This window comes from Balaenoptera acutorostrata, chromosome 11, assembly GCF_949987535.1.
Source record: "Balaenoptera acutorostrata chromosome 11, mBalAcu1.1, whole genome shotgun sequence".
In the NCBI taxonomy this organism is placed as follows: domain Eukaryota; kingdom Metazoa; phylum Chordata; class Mammalia; order Artiodactyla; family Balaenopteridae; genus Balaenoptera; species Balaenoptera acutorostrata.
Window position 1 is genome coordinate 81,616,606 of NC_080074.1, and position 18,418 is coordinate 81,635,023.

Consider the following 18,418-nt stretch of genomic DNA (forward strand, 5'->3'; position numbering starts at 1 on the left):
TATATGAGAGTTTTACATACTCTATATTCTTGCCACACTTGATAAAACACTTCTTAATTTCAGCCCTTCTAGTTTATAGTGAATATGTTGTGGTATCTCATTGTGTTTTTTTTGTTGTTTTTTTAAAATTTTATTTACTTATTTATTTTTGGCTGTGTTGGGTCTTCGCTTCTGTGTGAGGGCCCTCTCTAGTTGCGGCAAGCGGGGGCCACTCTTCATTGCGGTGCGCGGGCCTCTCACCGTCGCGGCCTCTCTCGTTGCGGAGCACAGGCTCCGGACGCGCAGGCTCAGCAACTGTGGCTCACGGGCCCAGCCGCTCCGCGGCATGCGGGATCCTCCCAGACCAGGGCTCGAACCCGTGTCCCCCGCACCGGCAGGCAGACTCTCAACCACTGCACCACCAGGGAAGCCCTCTCATTGTGTTTTTAATTTGCGCTTTCCAATGATTCAGTGATTTTAAGTACTTTTCCATGTGCTTACTGGCCACTCATAACACTTTCTGTGAAGTGTGCTAAAATCTTTTTGCCAACTTTTAATTGGATTATCTTGTTATTATAACGTCCTTATATATCTTATAAAGGAGAACTTGCTCAATATGTGTATTAAAAATGTTTTCTCCCAGTTGTAAGTGGTCTTTTCATTTTTATAATGGTGTCTTTGAATGAGTAAGAGTTCTTAATTTTGATGAAATCTAATTTATCAACTTCTTTTCTTTTTATAGTTCTTTATTTAATGTTCTAAGAAATCTTTGCATAACCCAAGGTCACAAAGATTTTCTCTTTTATTTTTCTCCTAGACTTCTATAATTTTTACTTTATGTTTAGGTCTATGATCCATTTGAAATTGATTTTTGTATGTGGTGTAAAGTAAGAGTTGATGTTCATTTTTCTTCCCTATGCATATCAAATTCTTCCAGCATCATTTGTTGAAAAGACTATATTTTCTCATTAAATTATTTTAGCACTTTTTTCAAAGATCTATTGACCATATATGTGGGGGCCTATTTCTGGACTTTGATCTACATATTTATCTATAGGTCAATATGACACTGCATTGCATCTTTTTAACTGTTGCCTTATGATAAGTCTTGAATTCAGATAGTAAAATTCCTACAGCTTTGTTTATCTTTTTCAAAATTGTTTGATTTTTCTAAGTCCTTTATATTTCCATGTAAATTTTAGAGTCAGTTTGTCAAACCTACCCCTCCCCCAAAATACTGTCTTCTGGTGGTTTGACTGGAATTGTGTTGAATTTATTGATTAATTTGTGAAGAATTAGTATATTAGTCATATCAATCCATGAGCATGAACATGATCTATATCTCCATTTATTTAGGTCTTTAATTTCCTCAGCAATATTTTCTGGGTCTGTTTTTTAATTTGTTTTTACAAATCTGGATTATATTGTGTTAAATTTATCCCTATTCCATGTTTTTGGGATATCACTGAAACGTATTTTTCTTCTTAACTTACTTTCTAATTTTTGTTGCTAATATTTAGAAATATATATATTTTTTAATTTGGGTTTGTGTAATGTGATCTTGCTAAATTTACTTATTATTTCTAGTAGATTTTTCTAACTTCCTAAGGACTTTCTGTATGCAAAAACATGTAATCTGTTTATAAAGACACTTTACTTCTTCCTTTCCAATGCATATTTGTTACTTCATTTTGTTGCCTCATTACCCTAGAGAGGAGGATTATGTTAAATAGAAGCCATTAAGAGTCAGCATCCATGAGTTGTGCCCAGTCTTAGGAAGGAAATGGTCAATCATTAGTCACTGAATGTGATGGTTGTAGTTTTTATATAGGCACACTTTGTCAAGTTGAGGGAGTTTCCTTCTATTCCTGATTTATTGAGAATTTCTTACATTTGAGATGGTCATTTTTTTTTTCTTCTTTTATTTTAATCTAGTGAATTACATTAATTGCATGATTGATTTCTAATGTTAAGCCCACCTTGCACTCTGGAATAAACATTACATGATCAGGATATTTTACTTTCTTATACGTAGATAAAATTGACTTAAAAACATTTTATTCAATATTTTGCACTTGTGTATATGTGGAATTTTGGTCTCTGGTTTTCTTTTCATGTAATATCTGTCTGGTTTTGACAATAGTATTAGTCTAGACTTAAAAAAAAAACTAAGTGTTCCTTCCTTTTCTACTTTCTGAAAGACTTTTTACAGTGTTGATATTATGTCACCCATAAGTATTTATACAGTTCAATAGTGAAATCCTCTGGCCCTTGAGTTTTCTTTATGGAAATGTTTTAAATTACGAATTCATTCAATTAATTTGATTTATTTTTATCTATTTCATTAATTTCTGCTACTATCTTTATTATTTCTTTCTATCTACTAACTTAGGGCTTAATTTGTTTATGGGTTTAGTTGAGAAGTTTTCAGGTCAGGATAGCAGAAACTGGCTGAGTCTTCTTAATTTTGGGTGATTTCTTAAGGCAAGGATTAAGGCAGGCAAGATGAGGTTCTGAGTGAAGAAGGAAGTGTTATGTGAATCACAAGACATTCTGAGATTGCAGTTGCACAACTAATAGAGATGGTACTGTAGTTCTTAGAGCCCCCTTTTAGCCATTCTCCAACTAGTCCAGAGCTTGGCCACAAAGACAATCTCGCTCCAGATCTATGTTATTGTCAGAAACTCTAGATGATTCTGCATCTCAAAATAAGAGTTTGGTAGTAGAATGGGATCTGGCCTTGTTGATCTTTTTGTCAAGTGACAGTAACTGCATGGTAGCACTTAAAACTCTGGGGCTCTATGCTAGGGAATTGTAATATATATGAAGAATACGGGCAGGAGAATGATTAGCCTTTGTAGAATGCCTTGAAGACACAATCCCAAACTAGTGAACCCAAGCCAAGAACACTTCTCCCAGTGTCCATTTGGGTTTCACCTTGGAGATCCAGACACCATCTCCCTTAGTTTAGAGGTGATTGTTCTATATGACCAGTGCATCACAAATTGTTAGCAAAGGTACAGATGCTGCCTAGATTAGCTAATAGGAAGTCAAAAGCAATTGGATTATCCAATACTATGTGTTCAGCTGCGAAGTATCTTTTATAACTTTGGCCAAGTTAAATAATATATTTCTGACAACTTTTCCAATTGTATCAACCCTAATGTAGAATTGTGCATGAGAAGTTGGTAAATCTCTAGAGTATATAGTTCATTCTTCATTTTGTAAGTTACTGGATACACACTTCAATGAGATATGGTCCAGAGAAGGTGGAGGCATCTGGAATATGCGAAAGTCTCCAAAAATTACCTCACAGTCGTAAATCAGATTTGTGTGTAGTAAACAAGTAAAGACTTAGTGTCCACATAAGAATAGTAGTCTAGAGGGGTATAGGTACTGTGGGGGTTATAGGTGTTGTTTAAGATGATTGAAATTTGCCAGCTAGACAGACGTCCCTTGAGGAGAGCAGAATTCTTGGTAAAGCTGGAAAACTCTCTGAGGATAACAAGTGGAGAAAAGATAGTCTCAATATGCATTCCTTACTTCTGTGTTGTCCCTAGCTCTAGAAATAGTACTGTAATTATTTTTGCAGTATTTTGCTGTTTGGGGCCAGGGTCCAGTATTCATATGTTTGGAGTGTAGTGTTAATAATATGGAGTCAGGAGTGTCTGAGGACAGTTACAGACACCTACCATTGTGGTCTTTGATTGATTTTGAGGGTGAACATAGCAGTTGGGTTTATTATCAGCAGTGTAACACTTATAAGAAAACTGTAAGTTTGACCTTAATAGTTTAAGAGAAAAAATTAAAGTCAGGTGCCACATAACTGAATTTACAAAGCCATTACCTCATTTTGCTTTTGTTCTAAGAACATCTCAAAGTGTTTGGTCAAATCTGGTGGGTATATTAGAGAAGCAATTTCCAATTCTAGCCCTTGCTTGTATACGAAATTCCCTATTTCTAGCTAGAGGCTATGCACAAAATTTAGGGTAATGCAGCAGAAGCAACTGCCTGTGGATCTATCTAGAATGCTGTCAGAGAGAAGTGAAAAGATGTTTTTCAAAATTTCCCACGGATTTACCCTTTCTTTGCTTATAAAGTAGGTTAATATCAACTTAGTCTTTACTGAAAATGCAACAAGTATGGCCCTAGTAAATAAGCCTTGTCCCTCATCTTATGTTTTTTATTGTTTTTATTCTGTTAGAAGAAACCAGGAGTAGCTAGATCCTTTTCTGAGCCTTTCAGTCCACATTTTAGAGCCAGATGTTAGAATCTCAAGAACCTACTAATGCATTCCAGTTGATTTAGTTCAGGAGGCTGGTATTCTTAGTTTCCAGTAGTGTAGAATCTTGTCTTTTCTCTTGGGACTTGAGGAAAGCCTTTTGCTTAAAATCTACCTGTTCCTCATCCTATTTTGGTGGACTTATTTTTAGAAGAACTTGTACTATGGGGATGGAAACACAGCAGAAGTATATGTTAGGATAGCGGGCTTTGGGGGAAAGGGAAAAGCATCCTGGAAGAAGTGAGAAATAGAAGGAGTTGACAGCTGGGGGCAGTATTCAAAGGAAGAAGAGTTAGGGTGGGGTTAGGAAATGACAAGATTTTAGTGGAACCAAAATGTCTTAAGTTTTTCCACATTTTTCGTTATCTTTGTACAAAAAAAAATTCTTTAATGAAGTTATATTGAAGTCAGAATTTTGGTTAGAAGCTTTTTACCACTAAAAAAAGGCAATGCAGTCAATACTAGAAATTGTCTTGCCCTTTTGCTCTAAGTTATGTTTAAGATGAACAATTTTGATTATATTAAAAGTTCCCCAAAGTGGCCACTTACATTCCAAATTATCTTCAGTGAAATTGCTCCATTTTGTAAGATATGCACAAAAATTTAGGTTATCATGAGAATACATATCTGATGAAGACATTTGGCCTGAGAGGTGTTAATATGTCATGAGATGATTCCATTAGACTCAACAGAGATTAGTTGCAGGTGTCACCTCTTCGCCCCTGTGTCGGGCCCCCATCAGTCTTCAGCCATCTCTGACATCAGACCTGACAACTGTCAGCCTCCAGTAGGTGGAGTTTTTGGAAATTTTATCTCTCAAATCAACTCTCAGGAACACAAAGATGGATCAGAAAGACAAATAGAGCTTGTAAGGTTTCCAGATAGTGACCCAGAACAAAGTTTATTAAGGGATGCTGGCTTGACAAAACCTTGAAATGGTCAGTTAGCACAACAAGTACTGAAAAATAGTGACTGGTGTTCATATCACTGAGTTTTGGTTGGGACTTAACTAGAGGGACTTGTGAGAGTTCTCTCTTTTTTTTTGTAGTTGATATACTGATGCTGCAGATATGTAGTGTGGTCAGGTGGGTTAGGGCTGGACTAGAATAGAGTTGGCAAACCCATGGCACTTATTATTGCCACTACCCTTTCCCTACCCATGGAGTGCACTGCTAGTCAATCACTGTCATTTTTTTTTTCTGGTCTGGACAGTGTTCCAGATAACCACTATCAATAGATAATATTGGCTAAACTGAGCCCTTACTATGTGCCAGACAGTCTTATAAGCACTTTACAGGAATTAACTCCTGTAATCCTCACCTCAATGTTCTTTACAGATTATGTAACCCTGCCCAGAGTCACACAGCTAGTAAATGGCAGGTCTGGGGTTCAATCCCCAGCGAGCTGTAACCAGAGCTGATGTTATCAGGGTGCATTGTAAAACAGGTTGTTAAAATATTTAAATACTTCCATAAGGTATTATAAATAGCGTCCCTCTGCTGCCTTAGCCTGGTCCCTTTCTTCTGACCTCCTCTCCTAACTCTCTAACAATAAGGAGTTAATGCCCAGCACAGAGGAGGGCTTCCAGAAGCCAGATCCAGAACCAAGGCTGGGTTCTGTTCTGGTTGGACAGTGTTGGCCACTGCCCATGTCTCACGAGTCATTAAAGATGGAATTTTAAATATCATCTCTGGGTGTGACCCATTCAGATTTTGCCTGACACAATGTCAGTATTACTTACATAAAATATTTTTAAAGTAACATTAATTCACACATCATACTATAGTAAATAAAACCAGAGCAAAATATAGAAAAAAATTAAGTAAACATATGATAACAACATTACTCTTTTCTAATGAATCCTTAATTATGTTTTTCTAAACCCCTTTTCTCATCACTAGCCAAAGCTCCTTTTCCATTGATGATATCATTCTAGTCACAAGAATGATAAAATCAGGCACTTTTGCTTAATTTTTTTTAAGACCAACCATCTGATTCCATATTCCTCAGTGGAATGAAATCTCACTTTTATGACTCATTTCTGGTGCAGACTTTCCTGTTCAGAACAATTTCCCCATCTATCTCTGAGCTGTGTCTTATTGCTTATCAGAAGCTGCTGGGTATCTTTGAAATGCCCCAGGACCAGAGTCCCTGCACAGACCTGGCAGGTCAGTGAAGGTCGGTCTCACCACAGCCCCGGGGAGGCGAGGTATATCCTCGGGGTGGCAGGTACTGGAGTTCCCTCTGTATTTGTCTTTCTGCACAAACACCCAACTCCTTTTCTATTCCAACATTCCACTTCTTTCCAGGACTCTGATTTTCTGGCTCCTGCATTGAAATAACCACTGGCATTTCCCCCTGTGAACCTTGGCTGTGGACCCATTCTCTGTCTCAATTCCTCCATTCCTCTCTCTGCTGAAGACCCCACCTCATGGCAGCTCCCACCACTGACCCAACCAGGCCTGGACTCCATTTTTGCCAAGCCCCGTGAGGCAGAACTGGCATTCCTTGAGTTAGTTTCTTCTGAGATATAATTTAGATACAGTAAAGCTTCTACTGAGTTCAAACTCCTCAAGTTGAAGCTGAGCTGACTACTTGGTAAAATTGAATTTTACAAGGACCAAGTTCATTTTGACATTCAAGCAACATTGTTAAATAAGCAGAGAACCGCTTAACAATAACTAGGAAAACAACAAAAAAATGTATATTAGAAATTGTTCTCTTTTCACACTTGAAGAGTAATGAGAAATGGTCTTAAATTATAGACATCGATTATTGTTAAAATTTCTCTTCTGTAAGTTTTTCTTCTGAGTAAGAAATTGTGAACTTTCCTTCTTTGGAGGTCTTAGAACATTTGCAGTAGGTTTAGGCAAGGCTGTCTGGAGGAAGAGCACTGACCTTGGGAGATTCCTTCCAAAAAGCAGGTAGAAGGGGTTCTAAATCAGAAGTCAGGATTTACATCACTTAGAAGAAGTAACAATGTAGAAATCGAATTGCATTTCTAGTGATAACTGTTGCCTACCTCCAGAGTGTGAATGAATTCAATTTCACTTAGAAATTTATAAAATTCTATAAATGTGTCGCTTTTGGTTTTTTTAAGCTTTGAAGATATTTATAGTATACATTGCAATAAAAAAAAAGTAAATTTCCCTCCTTCCTTCAGAAAACCCTGAACATCTAGCTTCAGAATATCCTGTCTTCTATCCATTTATGAATGCATTCAAACATTTAGCCATTCCATCAATTAAAAAATATCTGATCTGTTACTGTGTGCAGGCAATTTGTTAAGCTCCAGGGGCAGAAAGAACAGAGCTGGTCCACCCTCTTGCACTGTTGGTGGGAATGTAAATTGATACAGCCACTATGGAGAACAGTATTGAGGTTCCTTAACAAAATAAAAATAGGATTACCATATGACCCAGCAATCCCACTACTGGGCATATACCCAGAGAAAAGCAAAATTCAAAAACATACATACACCCCAATATTCACTGCAACACTATTTACAATAGCTAGGTCATGGAAACAACCTAAATGCCCATCAACAAACGAATGGATAAAGAAGATGTGGTACATATATACAATGGTATATTACTCAGCCATAAAAAGGAACGAAATTGGGTCATTTGTAGAGACATGGATGGACCTAGAGACTGTCATACAGAGTGAAGTAATCAGAAAAGAGAGAAACATAACGTATACTAATGCATATATGTGGAATCTAGAAAAATGGTACAGATGAACCGGTTTGCAAGGCAGAAATAGAGACACAGATGTAGAGAACAAAAGTATGGACACAAAGGGGGGAAAGCAGGGCAGGGGTGTGGTGGTGGGATGAATTGGGAGATTGGGATTGACATATATACACTAATATGCATAAAATAGATAACTAATAAGAACCTGCTGTATAAATAAATAAATAAATAAAATGAAATTCAAAAAACAAAAAAAAACAGTGCTGGTCCAGCTTTTGGTAATTAAAAGCCAGTGAAAATGGTTTACAACAGTAAAACATTTATAAAACGGTTAAATATTTGTGAAGTCCTAGGCTTCCTACTGTAAGTTAGTTGTATCATTTAAGACTTATTTTTTCATTGTCTGGGGTGATCTGTATCTACTGTTTACTAAATTTATTCATACTGTACTGCTGTCTAACATATACCATTTTAGGCAGAAAACAGGAAAATTTTATCTTTCCACTCTGTCTGCCTGGAATCCACATCACTGTTTTGTTAGGGCTTCTTTAAGAAGGAACTGACTGGAAAACTGGACCGTTTGTTAGTATAAACCCCTTCGGCTCAGTTGCCTCTCATTCTTTTCAAAAAAATGTGTGTGTGTGTGTGCTGTGTGTGTGTGTGTGTGATATGACATGACACTCCTATAGAATGAGAATAAAATATAATTGTAAAGCCTAATGACTAATTCCTAATTTACCCTCTTTCCAGACAATTCAATGATCTCAGAACACTTCAAGTCCATGTACCCCTCTTACTTTACATGCTATTGATGGCATACATTTTGTCTTCTTTTTTAAAAAAGAAAAAAGTTTCATTGAGAGATAATTTACATACCATTAAATTCACCATTTTAAAGTGTAAAACTCGATGGATTTTAGTGTACCCTCAGAATTGTGCATCACCACAATATAATTTTAGAACATTTCCATGACTCTAAAAAGAAATCCTGTGCTCATTAGCAGTCACTCCCCATTAACCCGTTCCCCAGCCCCTGGCAACTGGTAATCTACTCTCCGTCTCTATAGATTTGTAAGCAGGTAATTTTCAACTAGATTTAATCACATAGTACCACATTTACCATTTAGATTGCATTCTTGTTCTTCCTCTGTCTCTGTACTTTCATCTGGAATTATTTTCATTCTGCTGGAAGACCACCCATTAGTGTTTCCTTTAATACTGGTCTTCTGGTGATAAACTCTTCCTGGTTTTGTTAGGAAAAATTTTTCTTTCACCTTTACTGAGATGATCAAGATCCCTGGAAGCTAGACTGGAGTTAGAAGTGGTGGTGGACTTCCAGTTCCTCTTATTTCTAGGGTGCCTTCTACAGGGCCCCACCCCTATGCCTAGCTGGGGTCATCTTGTACCTATTCTTGGTGGAAACTGAACTCCTTCTTGGTCCCCAGAGGGTGTCAATGCTGGGCTCTGCCTCTCACTCATCCCTGGGACAAAAAGGGTCCCAGGTGCTGGGCTCATCCTTTATCTTCTCCTGGCACTTCTCTATTCCTAAAAATCTGCTGTTATGAGGCAAGTGTTGTTGCTTAGTCTGATTTTCTATGTATTCTTGGATCTAGTCCTCCACTATAGGGAGGAAAAGTCTATGGTTTTTTATACCCATGACACTCCTACTTTCTCCAGGCTTAGTACAAGGATATCGGTTCACTGTCTCCTAACTCAGAGTTACAACAAATAGAGCAAAGGAGTGCAAGTTCCAGACCTGCAACTTTAAAGGAAAGAAACCCAAGACTTCCTTGAAAATCCTAGGAAATGAATATCCTGGGAAAAATAGATCTTTTCAATACATTCTTATTTTTTCGCTAGTTCATTTTCACTATAAACTCACCTTCCAAGGATTTAAAAAAATGTTTTAAGCAGATTGAAGAAAGGGATACGCGTTAGTGATAAATTGGCCAAATAGTTTTGCTAGTGATTCCTTTGTAACCATGGGGAAATCTAAAAAGTTTCCTATGAAGTAATTGTTAAAAATGTATGTCCTGTGATGTTAAAGATTAAAGTTTTGGAAAGAAAAATGATTAAAGTTTCCTTGGGAAGCAATTTGATCCTGGCAGTCAAATTACAAAAAAACAGAACAGCTGGGTGACTCATTGGTGATGGAGGCATTCTCTGGCACCAGGAATTGAGAAGTTTCATAATCTTGATCCCATGACTGCAGTGAGGCAAGATAGCCTATGGTTGTCCAGAGTAAAACCAAGTTAGGCTGATAGTCACATTCTCAGAATGAATGAATGAATGAATAGCTGCTTAACAGCAGATTTTCTATTTTGCCATAATGGAGAAAAATAGAAGAAGCAAGATATTACTGAGAGAAAAGAGAGAGAGAAAAATCACCGCCACCATTATCATAATCTTTCATCATAGCTAACTTCTACTGAGCACACTTACTATGTGTCACTATGTCAGGCACTTGGCAAAGCTCTTAACTGAGCTCATTCAATCTTCACAGTCACCCTCTGAGGCATTTTCACAGGCTAGGAAGATGGAACCCTGTACAGTACTGGTCAGACAGAGAAAGGCCCAGTTTTCTGTGCACATCCTGACTTTAAACCATTCGAAGCAAAATAGAGTGATTCGTTCAAGAGCAAGTGTGAGTAGTTGGAGCATCAAAACTTTGCTACTTCTAGGGAACACAGATTAAATGGAATCCTCCTTTATTCAAAAACAAGTACTTTTCAATTTGGGGGCAGACAATAAAACTCAGGATTAGACTTAGTGATGATAAATTATAACTAAAACTGTATTAGCCATTAAGGCACTTATCTGTGCCTAAATTATTGACTTCCTTTATAAATGGCTCTAAATAGCATTTTTTCATGGATTTTTCACATTTTCTAGCCATCTTATTCATAGAAATACTCGAATATGGCAATTTAATTCTTGTGTGGTAATTTTCACTTATTTGGGAATTTACTTTCAGAATAGTGGAAATTCTTATGGGAGTCTCCTAAAAAACACCCCAAAATACAAGAAGTATAATCTTCTTAGACCTACTTAAAAATTAAGCAGAAATACATTTATTCATATAGAAGTCTTAACATCTAAAGCTAAAAAATTATATATATTTATTTCATGTATGAGATTATATATACTATAAAACATATTCATATATTTATATCTGTATATAAATTGAAAATGCTTTGTAATGCCAAACTTTTATTTTTATGCTTTCGCATTATTGCTTTAGTTTCCATGCCTCCCGGCAGACATATTCCACTGGCTCAGGGATAATAGAGGGATTTCAACTCACAGGCCGACCTATCCACAGAGTGGCAATCTGGAGGGTTGTCTTGAGAAGGATTCTAAGACTGCATCTGGAGTTCACGTGCAAAGCTATCACAATTGATTAGTCACACTTTTTCATGAGCATAGAAGGGAGGAGGATTTATGGCAAGTTTCCTAGGTTTGGTATCACTGTCACTCGTGCTACCACCTCCCAGTGGCTGTTATCTAAATTTTGGGCCACGTATTAAAGAAAAAAAAACAGCATTTGGGTGTTTCCGTAAATACAAATCGGTCGGCAATTCAGCATTACCACGACACTCTGATTCTTAGATGGTAGATGTGATTCTCATTCTCTTAAAAAAAGTTTGTCAGATGGATAAAACACTCTCCTAATCCCTCCAACTGCATAAGAGGGAAAGAATGAAATCACTGAACAAATGGGAAATGAAAGTGACAGGGTTTGTGAAATAGATTGCAAAGCAAGAATCTCCTGCCTTGTCTTCTGTCTGACCGGACAGGCTACAGCACTCATCCAAGAGGTACAAAGAAGACTTAAAATTATTTAAAACTCCACCACCACCACCACAACAACCTCTGGTTATCTCATTCATAGAAACAAGGCCAACAATAAAATCCAAAGGACAGTTTTCATTTTTTCTGTAAGCTGCAGTGGGGCCTGAAAAGATTCATTCATATCTCTCTTGATAAATTCACGTGTGGAAAAATAGGCTAAGAAATAAGACTTAGCAGCACAGTGAGGAAAGATGGGAGGTTGTTATTTCTCAAGAGAAATTGTTTATCTACAGACAAAAATCTTTACTTCTTGACAAAAAAAAAAAAATTGGCTTGGTAGGTTCTCCAACTTCTTTAATAATATAGGATGCAAGCAGAGTCATTGCCTTTTGCAGGTATTTTATCAAGTCCCTTGTGCCCTGAAATTATTAATTTTGGCTGTGCCCAGACCCTCTAAAGAGAGGGGCGGGGAGTGGACCTCAGCACCATCTGTGAGATGGGGAATTTCCTAGCAAAATAATTCTACAATTTAATAAAATATAAATAAATGTTACACATTAAACACATTAAAACAAAATGTTACTGTACTACATAGAACATAAAACACTTAATATTGATGGCTAATAAATATTTCATATAGACCAGGCAACATTCAGATTCTTCACGTTATTTGTTCTCCTTTTTTGAAAATAGTCGTTAATTTTGAGCCTCAACCCCTACAAACTGACAATCACACGTGAGTTCCTGAATTTAATCCCCCAGCAGCATTTATGCAGTGGATCTAGGTTTTTATGGTTTTCTTTATTCATTCATCTCCCTCCCTTCCTTCCTTCTTTTTGTTTTGTTTTGATTTATTCTTATAGCCTTTAAAGATTTTAAGTGGGCGGAAAAAAGAGAGTTTAACATTACAGCTTTGGGGGTGCCTATTCTTTCTTCCATTCTTCTTGGCTGACAGCTATTACGATTTTTAAAGGAAAAAATTTTGCATTAAAGAAAAAATTTTAAAGTAGAAAAATAGTATTAAGGGGCATTTGGGCCAGTCTTCACAGAAATGCCCTCACTTCTGATACCAATTGCAAGTTTGGGGGGTTCCCAAAACCACCCCCAATTTCAATAGTTTGTGAGAAAGATTCATAGAATTCACTGAAAACTGTTATACTCAACAGTTCTGGATTATTACAGGGAAAGGATACAGGTGGATATAAGCAAAGAAAGAAGCGAACAGGACAGAGTCCAGGAGAAACACCAAATGGAGCTCCTGTTGTCTTCTCTCCATGAAGCCAGGACACGTCACACTCCTGGCATTAATGTGTGACAATATGCACGTCGACTGCCAACCAGGGAAGCTCACTCAAGCCTTTGGTACCCAGAGTTTTTATTGGGGATCATCACATACTGCCTGTATGGCTGACCTATAGGCATCAGCCCCTCCCAGAGGTCAGGCTAATATCTTCGAGGTCTGAACTGATACTGCGTGACCCAAGCTCCCATCATAAACTGCATTGTTTGGCTGTCTGGTGCCCAAAGCCCCCAGCAAAGATCCTCCTGTCAGGCAGGATATTCCAGGGTCCTAAAAATTATCTCCTAGTAGCCTAGGGTAAAGGCCAGACCTCTCTTTAGGTAAGGTTAATTCCTCACTACACAAGTATAAATGACCTCCCTGCCCTTGCCCGTACTTATCACTGAAATTTAAAATAATAATACCAATAGTGGCCAATCTTATTTCATCTGAAAGTGTGCCAGAGTCAGTTCATACTAGTTCACAAAAACTGATTGTTAAATATTTAGGAATTTTGTAAGCTGGTTGTTAAACACAGCCATTATAAAAAGTTTAGTTGTATAAACTTATATAAATTAAACACAAAGATAATAAATGTTCAAAACTCACCATTTTCTTATTATTTTACTATGAATATACTCTTGATCCCATCTACATCTACTGTATCTGTATGGTGAAAATTCTATAGAATGTCATGCATCTCTTCCCATCTCTGTGTTCAGTGATGATAGCATGAAATCGACTGTGGTTAGAATATTTACACTGTGAAATTCAGCAAATGCTGTGAATCAAGACTTTTTTGGATACTCTTTAATTTTGAGAAGCATCTTTCTGTTGATCCAACTATTACTAGAGCTGTTAAGAATATTTTATAGGCTGTGACAACATTGGGATAAATTTCTGATAAATTATTTCAAAATATAGCATTTCTAGAGCTGATGATTCTGATAGAATAATTTTTCTAAAAAAATTAACTCTTCATGCAAATCAGTTTATTGTAAGTCTGAATTTAATTTTAAATGTAAATTTATACAATGGCATTTTAGTGTTTCCTCTGACATTTCCTGTAAATTGTGGAAGTTGTACAAGAAACTAAAAGTGACTTTTTGATTTGTATATAATTAAAATGTAAAATAAAAATGTATGCAATTAAAATTTCATTCATATGAAAATATTGTTTTTCTGTTGTGTACAATAATCTTCCATTTTAATTTCCATTTCTAAGACTGTGGATATATGCTTTGCAATGTTGTGGCAGTTTTCAAAACTAGGGATTCTAGACTCTGAAGTCTAGTAAGTACTTCATGTGCTTTATTGCAATGTACCTGTGTATGCTTTTGTCTTGTAGTAATTTGTTGACAAAATTTATTGCCTGAGAGCCAGAAATTGCAAGATCACAGGTAATGTTTTATATTCTTTCGTTTTAATTCTGTGCACATGCCACAGAGACGAGTTCTGGGGATGAAAGGGAAAGCCGGTTTACCCTCACTAGGAGCCAGCCCCTCCTCTCCCCTGAGGCTGCTGCCACCGCTGCTGCCACCAGTCAGGGCCCAGGTCTGGGCGCAGCCATTGTTCAGATCACGTGGCATCCCAGACTCCAATATTTGCCCTGCCAGGTGCTGGGTCAGCTTCTTAGAATGCATGTTGCCTGTCTTGCCTTGGCCCAAGGGGTGGAGTGGTAGGTATATTTCAATTTCCTTTTTTTCCCCCTTATTTTTCTGTATTTTCTTCAAGAACAAGTAATAGTTAAATAATTAGACAAATAATTTATTTTTTGATGTAAATTATGTTATTAGCGCTTTTCCTGAATTTCTGTCTTGTAACATTGCATTTGTCCTGCCAACTAAAGAATGTTGCCCACCACCCAGTTCTACAGAAAAATCAAGTCATTAGCCACTATAGTCTCTGACCTACAATTCACCTTGAGAGGAATTCAGGGTGAAGCTCAGGATGAGGCACTCTGTGTTCTGGGAAAACTGGCAGAACAAGCCCTCAGAAAGTTAGATATTTTCAGGAGAACATTCAGTGAACCAAGATTCTTGCCTCTCTCCATACTTGGAAAAGCACTAAAAACATTAACTGAGATACCTGTTTCTGTGACTAGCAGTAACCTTCTACAAAGATCTGTGCTTGATTGCACGTACTCCTTTTTTTTTTTTAATTGATGCCTTTTAATTTTTCTAATTTTATTGAAATATAATATTGATTTACAATGCTTTGTTAGCTTCTGCTGGACAGCAAAGTGAGTCAGTTAAACATACACATATATCCACTCTTTTTTAGATTCAATTCCCATATAGGTCATTACAGAGTATTGAATAGAGTTCCCTGTGCTGTTCAGTATGTTCTTATTAGTTAAGTATTCTACATATAGTAGTGTGTATACGTCAATCCCAATATCCCAGTTTATCCCTCCACGCCCCCCTTTCCTCCCTGGTAACCACAAGTTTGTTTTCTACATCTCAACCTCTGTTTTGTAAATAGCTTCATTTGTACCATTTCTTTAGATTCCACATATAAGCAATATGATATGATATTTGTCTTTCTCTGTCTGACTCACTTCAGCACATACTTCTTTGCCAAAATCACATGTATGCAGACCTCCCCACCAGCTCTTCCGAGCAATTCCTCAGAACTATCTGAGAGGCTATAGTCCTCAGCAAGTCCCCAAATAAAACTAAAACCCACAGCTCTCACATTGTGAGTTTTTACTTTAGTCAACAGTTTCTTTATATCCCGGTACCTGAACAGGGTGTATTGGGCTGAAACTGCAGTGGGCAATAATTTGAAATTTGTTTTATTAAATTATCTACTTGCCCTTGATTTATTTTTAGTTATGTCCTAATTTCTTTCAGAGTTATGGTCCACGTTAATTTGTATGAGCCTCAGAGAAGCCCTTCATAATAATTTATGTTTTAAATTGCTCTGAGGGGACAAAAGGTGTCTTAGAAGGTAGTATTGTTCTAATTATAAATCCTTTAAAAATAATCAGAGACAAAGTAACAAGAATTAACTTTATTTGCTTTTGGTCCTCTTTGTTAGGCAAGGTGAGTGCTTTACACCTTAAGCAGAGGGATGATGAGGTGGCATATCAGTGTAGACTTTCTCTCTCTGACATCAATACTTTTACACTATTTTTGTGTAACACAGAACCGTATTGGATCAGGAAATGATGGGGCTGCAAAGGAACTGCTTACTTTTATTTTTTTATTATTTTTTTAACATCTTTACTGGAGTATAATTGCATTACAATGCTGTGTTAGTTTCTGCTTTATAACTACGTGAATCAGCTATAGGTATACATATATCCCCATATCCCCTCCCCCTTGCGTCTCCCTCCCACCATCCCTATCCCACCCCTCTAGCTGGTCACAAAGCACCAAGCTGATCTCCCTGTGCTAGGCAGCTGCTTCCCACTAGCTATCTATTTTACATTTGGTAGTGTATATATGTCAATGCTACACTCTCACTTTGCCCCAGCTTACCCTTCCCCCCAATTCCCATGTCCTCAAGTCCATTCTCTACACTTGCGTCTTTATTCCTGTCCTGCCCCTAGGTTCATCAGAACCATTTTCCTTTTTAGATTCCATATATATATGTTAGCATACATATATAGTATTTGTTAGTATTTGTTTTCTCGTTCTGACTTACTTCACTCTGTATGACAGACTCTAGGTCCATCCACCTCACTACAAATAACTCAATTTCGTTTGTTTTTATGGCTGTTTTTACATACAATATTCCATTGTATATATGTGTCACATCTTCTTTATCCATTCATCTGTCGATGGACACTTAGGTTGTTTCCATGTCCTGGCTATTGTAAATAGAGCTGCAATGAATACTGTGGTACATGACTCTTTTTGAGTTATGGTTTTCTCAGGGTATATGCCCAGTAGTGAGATTGCTGGGTCATATGGTAGGAACTGTTTACTTTTAAAAAGTATTTACTTATTACTTTATCCTTGAGAGGACTTGAGGTATCTCATTATTTTAAAGTACATTCATCCCAAATTCATCATCCAAACTAAATAGAATGGAGATGCCAGTCAATCTACAGCAAATCTTGATGAAACTCTCTGTGCTCAGAAACCTGGAATCCCACTTAGAGGTTTCCTTCATCTTTTCTCCCTTTTATTGTATTTTTGGAGTCCGGCTTTGTCCTTCTTCATTTCTCTCTATTGTCATGGAAAATTCTGATAAGTGTTTTCTTCTAAAAAAGTTAACAACTCAGAAAAGAACGGGGTGGGCAAGCTGTGCCTCCTACAAGGGTGATTTAAGGGAGAAAAGGCCTGCCCTCTTTAAAAATCTACAATTAGAGGTACTCTTTGGGAGTAAGATATTGTCTCAAGAAAGCCTCTATTAATTGTAGGTAAGGACTGATACATTGGCTTATCACACCTACTATCATTTCAGCAAGGACAAATTCACTGTCTTAGTCAGCTGTTAACTCAGAAGGTTGTTAGACTTTTATGTTATTAATCTTACACACACACACTTACACACATACACAATTTGAGCAGCTTTGGTCATTCAGCCCAGTACTTAGCATATTGTAGCACAACATATACTTTCGTATATTTTTATTAAGTTAATCGGCAGGTGAAGAAGAAAGGCTGTAGTGTGTTCTGTGGGGAGATGGTTGACTTAGGTGTGTGTAGGGTCTGAATATGAAAGCTACCCAGGGTTAAAAAGTTTTGATGCAAGGATGAATACATTTCTCAGTCACTAATTTCCAAGTCACTAAAAAACAAAGTGAAATGGATAAAAACATCCTGACTTGGAATATATTCATCTTAATTCACTGAGTTTTCAACTGCTCGGATATATCTTAAATTTTTTAAGAAATAAATTGGTGTCCTAAAGAGTCACACAAACATTCAGTCAGTATAAGAGCAATTTCTGCCTTTTTTTCTTTAGATCATCGAAACTCTTAAGGATTTTGGAAGGATGATAGTAATATGGCGAATTTTGTATATATTTTAAGTTTCTCTATCTGGATGCATCATTTTCCAGGTAACTTCAATAACACACAGCAATAGAAATTTACAAGGGCCTCAAAGAGTTAACAGATTTTTCAAACCTGGACAAATTCTACTGATCCTCATCTTAACGGTATACTTAGCTTATTTACATATTATAATTAGTATTTTTTAAAAAAGAAAACAATTGTTCGGAAAAACGGGAAGATGGGGAGCCAAAGCCAGAGGCCTTAAAGCAGTTTGGTTTTTGTTTTAAATCGTATTGACTTAGCAGGAAGAGTTCGAACACGCTCACAGCGTAGGAAATAATCAGACCCAAGTGACCCACTTAAATGGGAAGAAAAAGTAATTTGCTTGGCATCTCCCAGATTGTTTTAAGAACCGTAGTAAAAAAACAAAACGAGGAGGA